The 11,735-nt window shown below is 38.3% G+C and overlaps 1 protein-coding gene across 1 annotated transcript in view; it reads right to left on the minus strand.

Annotated features, from left to right (window-relative positions):
• LOC139121266 (small conductance calcium-activated potassium channel protein 1-like) overlaps positions 1-6,299 on the minus strand; it is a 114,388-nt gene extending 108,089 nt beyond the window's left edge. The window contains exon 1 of the mRNA XM_070686002.1: positions 5,775-6,299. The gene's annotated coding sequence lies outside the window, so the exon portion shown is untranslated. The remainder of the gene's footprint in view (positions 1-5,774) is intronic.
• Between the last annotated feature and the right edge of the window lie 5,436 nt (positions 6,300-11,735).

The raw sequence follows: 11,735 nt of genomic DNA on the forward strand, positions 1-11,735 counted from the left end.
CAAACTTCCTCAACGAAAATCTAAAACATTCTCTTGAAAAAAGCAAGAATGGAAATCAAGAGTTACATGCAAAATTTGGTACAGAGAAAACAAATTACGGAATATTTACTGATATTTGAAATTCTAACTGGCTACCATCCATCAACGCTATTTTTACAGAACTAAGAAGGTGAAAACTTTGCTTACTCCAAGGGCTTTAAAATGAGTCCCTCGGAGGGGGAGGGGGGGGTAGAACAGAATAGAATTGTAAAAATTTGAGAGTCCGAATATCTGTACCAGAGGTGCATTCTACCTTCCGAGTCAACGGCTCATTTTTCCCGATGTCCCGTTTCCTATCCCTTGAAAACAAAGCACACGCCGTTTGGAGTGAGCACAGCTCGTAAACAGGTTATGGGTAAGCTATGAAAACCTGGATTGATATCGATTGATCTCAATTACTAACATTCTAGCCTTGTAAGCCACAGGATGAGCAGAAACCGCCAAACACTTGTGTTCGATGCATGAATGTACACTTTTTGAACGACTTGTGGGGCGCAAAACCTATACAAATAACACTGCCTTTATCATGCAATCAAATTGTCAACTGGTCGAATTTAAGGCCATCATCATCATTTTTAAACATTTTTAAGTAATTACCAAGGTATTTTCTTAATTTTCTTTCGTACACCAAATAGCGACAGGATATCTCATATAGAGATAGCTGTGACAAAATTAGGTGTATGGTTAACCGTTAGACTTGAAGCGACACTTGTACATGAGAGTTAAAAATACCAGAATAATTCATCATTAGACTCTGTTTGTGTGTTTAACACTTTGTTGCTCAGCAGCGTGTTTCCTGCAGTCCGCGTTGTCAAAAATTGAGCAAATTTAGAATGGTCCGTCCTTGAAGATGATTCTAAAACGACACCATTGGCGGATGTTTGTACCTTTTTGCTTTATTTTTCACAAATAAGCTCATCATTCAGTTTCAATCTCCCTTCGTTTACATCATATCATGTAAGAAATGTGAGCGATGCTAGTATTTACACGTCAACGTATCCTTGGTAACCAAGGTAGGACAAATCTGTATTTTAAATGAAAGCGTCATCGAGCCGCACGCTGTTACGTTAGAATGCGCCTCGGGGATAGATTTTCGGATTCTCAAATTTTACAATTATTTTCTTATCTACCGCTTCGGGAGAGGGGGCTCATTTTAAAGCTTTATGTGTGAGAAGGAAATTCACTTAGTTTTTTGAACACAGGGATGGCGGCCATTTTTAATTTCAAATTTCAGTATTAAAATGTTAGGTAATTTGTTTCTCCAGTACCACATTTTGCACCCTTGATTTTTATTCTTTATTTTGTAAGAGAATTGTTGAAAGTTGTCTCAAGAAATGTTTGACCAAAAGTTCAAGTCTTTTTCTTTCGAGGCGCATAATACCTTAGTAACATCTCGAAGTGATGGACCTCTGCTGCAGTTAGGTCGATGCATGGGCCTACAGAAAAATTTGTTTATCATTTTATTTTTTGCAACGTCATGCACGGTCAAATATGTTTCTGAAGCCGCTGTACATTTGCAGCCATATTTTGGATAGACGCAAAATAGCATCTGTGTGCGCTGGAGAGTACGGCTTCCCTGTGCCGTCTCCAATAATTTATTTATGTATATCAAATGTCACACTGTCGTGACACTGAAAAATCTTCCTCTTTTCCCATAATTCCCTGTAAGGAAAATATCAGCAGAATACGAAATATTAAGAATGTCCCAGCCATTATCTTTGATGTGATAGTATTAATCTGGTTTAAGGCAAGCGCCGTTTTGAAATCCTTTTTCCGGTCTGTGCTGTACTGTTTGTCCAATGATGTAACCACCTTGATGTAACCGAGCATTTTTTGTCAATACGTTACCTGACTAACACTCATTCTTCAACAATATTTGGAAGTCAAAATACACAACATAAGAGACCTCAGTTTTATGGGAGGGTTTGTTTGCTGTTTAGTCAAAGGTTAGAAGTTGTTTTTGTTGTTGTTGTTGTTGTTGTTGTTTGTGTTGTTGTTATTTTATCATCATCATCATCAACATCATCATCATCATCATCATCATCATCATCATCATCATCATCACTGTGTTGTCGTTCTCTACAGCATCCGGAAAATGACAGTGACAGAACATCTTTATAATTGGACTGAAAACTATCATTGAATTTTGATTTCTCTCATCTATTCCCACTTTTAATCCTTCAAACCAATCTGGCCACTGTCCCTGATCAGATAACGCTATTCACGATGGAATACCTCCTCAACGCCATGGTGACTGTATGGAAGATATATTGATGTTCTTCTGTTTGAAATCGTATTTTATATTCTTCCCTTTTCCGTATAGGAGGAAGTCCAATCCAGGATACGGTAACATAACTCCATGGGTGTGGGTAATTCACTTTTTAAGTTACAGAAAACATTGCAAGACGCATCAATCTTTCCAATTTAAGATAGTGCGCACCTCGAAAAGTGAAAGACTTATCTTTTGCTCAAACTTTCCTATGAAAAACTTTCAACCATAACTTTTCGAAATTAAGAATAAAAATCAGGGTTCCCCCAACAAAATTTAGTACCAGAGAAACAAATTACCTAGCATTCATCGATATTTGAAGTTCAAAATGGCCGCCATCCGTGTGTTAACTCTGTAGGAAAAATGAATACTCTATTTTTTGAAAAATAATAAGCCCTTACTTACACAAAGAGCTTCAAAACTAGAGCCCCGTGAGTGGTAGACCAAACGTGTTGTAAAAGTTTGAGAATCCGAATTTCTGTCCTCGAGGTGCATTCTACCTTAAGAATAAAATATATATTGTACTGAGAAATGCAATGTAAGAGAGACATAGCGTATAGTTGAAGAGAGACAGGAAGGCGGAAAGGGACTGAGAGGGAGAGATAGAGATGCGAGACGAGAACGAGACAAGACGATGGTGGAGATAAGACAACGGTCTATTTTTTAAACAAAACTGAGATACATTTCTTCTATCCCCTATTGAAACTGTATGACATACTATTTCGCAGCAATAGAGCATTCTGTCACTGATTCGGTAAAACACTCTTTCAGTGTTTTCAAAGACTGTGACATATTTTCTATTATTAATGTAGCCCCACAGGCCTGTATTTAATGGAGTTTGTTACGTGCGTACGCAGTCAAATTTTTAGGTGTCATTTAATATAGGGAGCGCATTTGAAAACAATTTAGAACATAAACATACTTTCACATAATTTTACCTCATGGGATCAAATACGTATACTTTGTGACGTCAATCTAATTTCGGATATAACTAAAATGTGTATAGGATTATGTGGTTAAAAGTTGGTTCGTTGTTTTCCCCTAGCTCTTTTTGCACTTACGTTTCTGCTAAACAAAAACAAAACAAAATTGTATTGGGGTTGTCGTCAGTGAATATAGATTGGGATCAGAATATCATATTTGTTTTAATTTCACTGAGTAGAATTCAATGTCCACATTTTATATCAAGTTTTTTACTGGCGGCAATATTCTAGTGTACATGAAGAAATTATTTTGTGCATTGAAGTTTTTCCTTAAATTACTTTTACAAGTGCATTGCCTAGCGGACGCAAATTTGATAAAAAGCAACAACGAGACATGGCATTTGTTTGGGAAAAACTCGTTGAATTTTGTGAAATTTGCTGATATAAAGGCCTTAATGACCACAATCTAAGGTTAAAAAGTGAAAAGAGAGTCTTTACAATGTTTTATTATACTCTGTTAATACCTAATTATCGACATTTAGCGCTCATACATTGCTGATTTAATAGGTTTGGCTGCTGAAGGTCAAAAGGTCACGACACAAGGTCTGCCATCGGTGAACTAGTCGAGGACGCATTCAGAATTTCTTAAACAGCGAGTCGAATCTGCGATAAATTCCCTGTTTTGCCACTATTTGAAAGGACGCCACAACAACAAAGTGGTCTTTTCATCATGGAATCGTGAAGGAGTTATCACAGGTGTTCTTCAGACGTCACACACTTTCCCTTTGTCCACAGACAGTCGAGAAAGAGGTTTCTCGACTGTCTATGCTTTGTCCGATCACAAACTGTTTCATCACCGAGAAAACTAAATCGCTTCATTCTTTGAACTGCAAATCTCAAGGCATGTTATCGCAGTATGGTTTTTGTTGATCAAATATAACTTTAAAAATGGTCGATGTAGAAAATTGCTGTTCTTTGAATTGAACGCAGACTACAGTCAAACATGTCTGTCCGGAATTTGAACATCATCTGATGTACAACTTACATCAGCTTACGAGCTGGCCGCAATCAGAAGTGACCGTGGGGTCAATTATGCTATCGATTGTTTCTGACTCAAGGGGGCACCCTGAAAACTTTGGTCAACGTGGGCAGTAGTAGTCATGTGACCTCCCCAATCAGAAAAAGTAAAGTAGGAATCCAATGGAGGGGGGCTTGGTGACCCCCACCGATACCACAAGGGTGGACGTACAATGTGAACAGACCAGCGCTGCAGCACATAGTGCAGAAAAAACTAAGTTTACGTGATTTGCAGAGAAAAATGGTTATTCGCTCTGAATGAAAGGAGCATTACTCGTCAAGAAAATACAGTGAAATATTCGTTAGATAATTATTATGATATTTAAAAAGCCTCACTCTGCACTATAGAGTGGTCGACGATGAAATCTTTCTCTGCGCGGTGTACACTCCAGGCTAACACTATATAATTCAAAATTCCCTCAAGACAATTTTTAATGTGTATCCATCATGCTCCTCTGTTTTCGATTTATGATAAACCAATCTTGAAAATAGTTCGGACAATAATCAGTCCATTTCTTGGGGAAATCACCAAAACAAGAAAACCAGGCAAACGAATTCATTAAAAAGAAAATCTTACATGCCTGTACTAATTTAGAAATTTAACACGAATTGGAACTAATTTTGGATTATTGGATCTTCATATTTTTCAAATTTCTCAAAAGTGTTAGATGCCGTATAGCTGAATGTTGTAATATTACAAATTACTCATAAAAACAAGTGTGTAACTTAAAAAGAAAAGCAGATGAGCTTACATTTGCAGATTAAACCGACATTACTTCACCTTCCAATTATCCCAAATTAGTTCAGTTCAAATCGTGTTAACTGGAACATGCACGAGCCTGACCAGTCTACGTAAATGTACATGTCTTGAGTGAGTTTTATTGGTGCGTCTTCAAATATTTTAAATAAATACGCTGAATAAATAATTGTTGAATTACCGCTCTCCAAATTACCAAATACTCACTCCACGATTTCTTCATGTAATATCAGCGTCCGTCTTAAATCCCAACCTGGAAATTTCTCATCCCGTTGAAGGTCAGACAAAGTGACGCATATTCAATATACTGAACGCGTATTTACAGCGCTGTAACGCGTATTTATATCAGCTCCGAGGTATGATATACTCCAGTGAATTTGGAATTCTGAAAGAAGCTCGAGACAGGCATATATTCTTACAAGAATTCTCCAAGCCGTCGAGGGTATACGGTTTAGTATTACGGATGAGCCTCTGAGATAATCAGGCCTTCTTCATTAAAGCAAGACGTCACAAACATGTCGGTTTGAATAAAACAACGGTTAATGCTTATGCGTTCATCGGCTTATCCACATCGCACACAGGGAATAATCAGTTCTCAAAGGACAACACAGTATAACTAAAATGCATTAATTAAAATCAATAACGATAAATTTCCACCTTACATGTGAGAGGTCTTTGTAAGGGAAAAGAAACTGGAAAGTAGCCTTACCTTGTTCTCGATGGCTGATTGCCTGAGTAGTGAAAGCAATGCAATGCCTTATCTTGTCTGAATGCTGATTTTTTTCGAGTCCAGGCTGGGGGTTAACGTGTGACAGTATCGTTCCATGGCGATGCAAAACAGCGAGTAGGTGGCAATAACATAGAGACATACATCTGAGTTGGAGGGTGTTATTGCGTCGCACAATACTCTCGTTGCTTGAGAATGAAGCAGCAACTGTCACTGAATGAGCCGAAGACAGTCTCAGGACGAAATGCAGGCCCTCGGAGTGTTCAGTGTAAATTTGAGAAAACACTATATGCACACAGACCCCGGTTGCCTAGCCCGTGGGACTAGGCATCACACCGCTCTCAGGCTATATTAAAGAAATCTAAGCACACGTCTAACCTCGAGTAGCGATATTATATTAGAGAGAAACGCTGGTCAGTGGTAACGTCCAGGATTTGAAGTCATCAAGCGTCATCGATTGTTGGACGGACAACTTCAACAGCTTACAATGCCAATTCCCCTTAGAGTCTGACGTTATAGAAGTCGAGCTCTCAGATTATTAAATTCCAACCGTGTCAAATATTACAGCAATGATTTACACGGGACTTGCGTGCATGTGAGAAGGGAAGGCATATTGTATATATTTGATTTCAGCATCTCGATGTAATGATTGTCTATATTTAAACCGTCTCTTGAAACCGATAACCCCTTTCATGTTTGGCATTCTCCCTGACCACATCATATTTCTACACTACTAACAAGCCGGAGCCCCCTGAAGACAGAATGGTATTGTCCGCGATACAGCAGTACGCATGTTACTGGTTCCTACCAAGGTTAAGAAACTGGAGACTAAGGATGAGATTTAATGAGTAACTTACGCCTCCTGGGAATAAATTTGCTGTCAATTGATAACTGCCTCTCTATCTAATTCAAAACTCAGTAATTTTCGGCACCTAACCTCATTTTGATGTGATAAAAGTCATTAGTTTATCTGTGTAGCTTGCCCAGCTATGATATGCAAAACCCTTTACTTCTCTTGTTGGGTTTAATCTTGCATTTTGAGGATGTTTACGGTCCCTCTATAGAGGGACCGTGGTTTGATTTTATTTTTGCGTCATCCCCTGTCTCGAAGCTCTGTCTCGTCACTGTGTTTTTATTGTAAGTAGTTAATTTTGATCGTCGTGCGATTTTATTTCAGATCAATATGTTGTCTTCCTGGCTTGTCATGTAAGGGTCAACGAATTGACCAATCCAGCTAAGTCTGGTAATGTAAGATGGTATGAGATAGAGACACAATGATGGTAGGCAGGGTGCACGAGTTCAAAGGGCCAATAATGATAACTTTTGATAATTTTGTCATTATTTTTATTTTGGATGTCATCTGCAACTACTCATCTACTCCCTAAAAATATTGAAACACCCACTATTTGATTCGTCAACATAGCGTCTCTATATGTGTAAAATGCATTGTTATTGTTTACATTTTAATTCTAGTCCGGACCAGAATTCACTTTTTAACAACAATAACGCAGTTTGCACATGTATGGACTGAGTTGACAAGTTGAACACTGTGTATATCAACATGCCTTGGGGGCAGAACAAGGAATTATGGTTGACATTCAAAACAAAAATGGTGAAAAAAATTATCGAAAGTTAGCATTACTGGCCCTTTAACCATGACAATATTTATGGAGGCAGGGCTGACGGGCCATGCCGTATTTTACTATGATAGGGTACAGATTTTAGAAACAGACTTCACTTTGTGTCTTGGCCAAAATACAGCATTCACTGGAATGAGCAGCAAATTTCTGCCAAGTAACTAAAGCAGCGCCAGTTGATTATGTCATAATCCGTTATGAGCATGCTTTGTCATAGCATGAGCCGAGGTATTGCGCCCCATGGTATGTTGGACAGGGATAAAATATCATAATATTATGCGAACGTCACAACCCTTGACCTCCTTCTGAGTTGAACTACTCCAAACGGAAATTTGACATTTTATCGAGTAAATTCTTCACGGTATCTCTAGATTTGACCGTACCAAGGAAAGCAGTGGTTTCATCTCCATGCGTTGTAGTATACCAACCGTTGCTGTCACTTTCTACAGACAAATGGCAAGAGAGTGGCGTGAAGCACGGAGGGACCGTGTGTGAAGTGACGATACTGACGCCGCCAATTTCTTTTATGGTGACCTACGATGCGCAACCAGTCAAAGATCATTCAGATTACATTTTACCAAAAAAAGTTAGCTCGTTTATTTTTGGATACCTCAGATGATTTAACTCTTCTTCTATTCGAGCGTAAAAATATTTCGATGATTTGTCAGCAATCTCAAGGCCGAGATGATAATACACAGTGTAAGCTTCCATACTGAGACGGTGCAGAAGTATGGTCTTGACGAAATATTTATCTCCATTCCAGAAAGACCTGCGACAGAAGCTAAAGCAGCATGCATATATAACCGACACCGTCTTCTCCAAGAGTGTGAGAGGTAACGGTATTAGCCAAGTTCCAACGACTGACTGCAATGATAAACAAAGACGGTGTACGTCGGAATTTGAGCCAAAGGCTGGCAGTGCACACACTTGCAAAGGACGGTCACTTCTGCACCACTGAGCAGAGCGAGAGAACCATAGGCCTAATAGTTTACCATCTAGCCTGTGAAATGGGCATATAATGAAAGAAAAAGTTTAAAATTTTCCTCGAAAGTGAAAGACTTAAACTTTTGCTCTAACTTTCCTCAAGGAATCTTTCAATCATTCTCTTTTAAAATCAAGAATAAAAATAGGGGGTCACCGTGCAAATTTTGGTAGGCCTACTAGAGAAACAAATTACCAAAGATTTACCGATATTAGAAATTCAAAATGGCCGCCATCCCTGTGTTAACTCTATGGAGAAAAATAAAAATTTTCGAATTTCGAAAAACTAAGCCGGTGGAAAGTTTTCTTTCACCAAGAGCTTTAAAATGAACCCCTACATGTGGTATATCAGAAGAGAATTGTAAAAGTTTGAGAGTCTGAATGTCTGTCCCCGAGGTGCGTTCTACCTTAAGAGAGGTTTATAAAAGAGAAAAATGTTCCTTTGTCGCTGAACAGTAACGTCACTTATTCTTACCATCATGGAGGTATATAAGAGAAATAAATATAGTTTCATTTTGCTTTGCAGATTTTTGCTCTTCACAGTATAAATAAATAAATAAGTAAATAAATGCTTTGGTTGAAGTATTGTAGTAGACATTTGAGATGCCCTAATATATTCTTTCAGAATTTTCTCACGAATCAAGTGAGTGTCGAATATCTTTACCACAACTTCTGTGACGTAATCACATTTGAGCACGATTTTTACCATAATCTCTCACAGTCTCTCGTTTTGCCTCGGGACACCAAACCCGTTCTTAGGAATTGTAAATACGTTGTATCTTAACGCAAAAAGAGCAATTTTTCGGGCTATCGGCACTGCCATAGAGACGGAAATTCAGGCTGGACTTTGCACCTGATTCCTAAAATGTTGAACTAGACTTAAAAATTGTCATTTTATTTTACGATTCTTTTTTAATGATACGCTCCCACGTGAATGTCCTTTACAACTTTGCGTTATTTTCAGTGTTCGTGTAATCGTTACACCACTTCCTAAAGAGAGAATGTCTTCAGAACTCTGCTCAAAGGTTGCCAGAGACCCCTACACAGTATCTTAGATATGATGAAAAGTTAAAACATGCTTGTTAACAATGAATATCATAAAATTCATTTGTAAACAAGAAAGTCGCACACGCGCAATTCCTACGACAGCCTCCCGTTAAGCTGCAACAATCTACTTTATGCTTAAATAGAAACCTAGAAAACGTTCTTGGAAGACAACGACCTCTTTCGTTGTCCTTTGTACCTCTTACGTTGTCCTGAGTCATTGTCACGATGGACAAAGATAACCACATATATTAAATCCTGTATGCACATTCAAGCGTAAACATATTTCGACGATTTGTAAGCGCGTGAATTTAGAAGTATATATATTCCATCGCCAGATTAGATGGGCAATGCTTCTGAACACAAAGGAAGAAAACAACTGTCAGGAAAGGTCACTGACATCATTCAATGGACAATCGGTGTGAAAGACTTCTCCCGTTAGAAGATAAAATATACCTTGAAACAAGTCACATGCCAGTGTGTTGTGTGAGAACAGCCGCATAGCACAATCATCTAATGATTGTTATTGAAATGTATTATGTGCGTCCTTCTTGTTTCGGCGAAATTACTTCAAAACAGTACATGCTCTGTGACTCCCTAGCATGGAAACAGCCCAAGGGAAAATGAAGGGTATTGTCAGCGACTGCAACTGATAATAACAAAATTGCTGCTGCTATCGATAATAGCGTACTGTGATTCAGCGGTCGCCATGGAAATGTATGCCTACGACACGGTGTCGGGGCTTTGTGTCTGAAAAGTCTTTGTATATTTTACCGTCTCAAGAAAAGCAAAGATGTGGGTTAAACGTCATGTTGACGATCAATGGTCTTAGTAACTATCCAAGGATTGAGGAAGTCTCGGCGAGAACGAAGCTGTTGCTGCACGGATACGAATTCGAATTGAGACAAAAAATGTCATCCTCTGAGATTTTCTGTCCCCTTTTCGGGTTTTCTTTCAATCCATCTAAGTTATCTTCTAATGTTTTACATGTCACGTGCTTTTTTTCACAGACTGGACAGTTGAACTAAATCATGGTCATCAGACACGCTATAGGCACAGACGAATCATGTGTAATTTTAGAAGACGCAATACTTAAAGAGAAGAAACAAACTATGAGTTAGTATACATGTTTTTGTCTTTGTAAACATGTGTGTCCATGAGTTAGTGATAGTACGCATCATTTGATCATTATTTGATGGTTGTAATATTAACTTTTCAAACCCTTTTTAGTTTCCCCATAGCTCACAAGGGCTATGGTTTCACTTCCGATCAACAAGTTTGAATAAATGCGGCATGACATCCATACATGAATATTTTATGAGGATAATGCTGACAAATTTTATGTAAGATGAACGGTTGTGTGCAGTAGAAATCATGAATACCAGAGAAAATGATTGAAATGTTGAAAGCTTCTTCACACATAACCAACATCTGCTGTGATACAAAGATTACAGAATCTCGCTCCATAACAGAATAGGGTGACTCGTTGAATGTGATGATGCGTCGACGCCTCGACATCGGGAGAAAGTGGTATTTGAAGAGGAGGAACCACGTTTAGTGATGAGAATACTATGATCAGAGATATTGCGCATTATATTTTAAAGCATGCTGGATTGTTCGCTATTGTCGGAGATCGCTTGTTACCTAAATCTTACATTAGTTCTATCTTAAATACGCTGCTTGTGACTACCAAGGCAGATCTCTTCACGATTTATAGACATCACTCGTTTATATTTATGATTTTATAATAAAGCAACACACTTGAATATAGTGCAAGCTGCTGGCTGAGTATAAAATAGATAGTTTGGTTCTGACATCGTCTTCATTTGCATCATAAATTTCTTCTGCGTTTACACCATGCGTGTGCGCAGGGGACACCTTTATCATGTTAACTTGTAGAACATGTGTAACATGCATCACGCAAACGACGTAAAGAATTGACAAACGATATCACACATTATTATGCCTTAAATCATAAATAACACGACCACCCGTGTAATTATAGATTACACGTGTGTGTTTTATGGTTTCTTTGCTTGACTGCCCGATTTATTCCGTTCCACTCGGCTCTGCGAGTTCGAGATTACATTTTCATCATGGCAATAGCCTGGTTACCAGGAGCAAATCGAAATACCAAAATAACACACGTTTGAGTGATATTATGTTTACTGAGATGTGTTCGATGGAAATATTTTAATGAAGAAAACTTTGTAATGTAATCAGCCATATCAGCCATGACTGTTCTCCTCATGTTGTTATCAATTTTTTTCCTATTGCGAAG

This window comes from Ptychodera flava, chromosome 21 (genome assembly GCF_041260155.1).
Source record: "Ptychodera flava strain L36383 chromosome 21, AS_Pfla_20210202, whole genome shotgun sequence".
NCBI classification, from domain to species: Eukaryota; Metazoa; Hemichordata; class Enteropneusta; family Ptychoderidae; genus Ptychodera; species Ptychodera flava.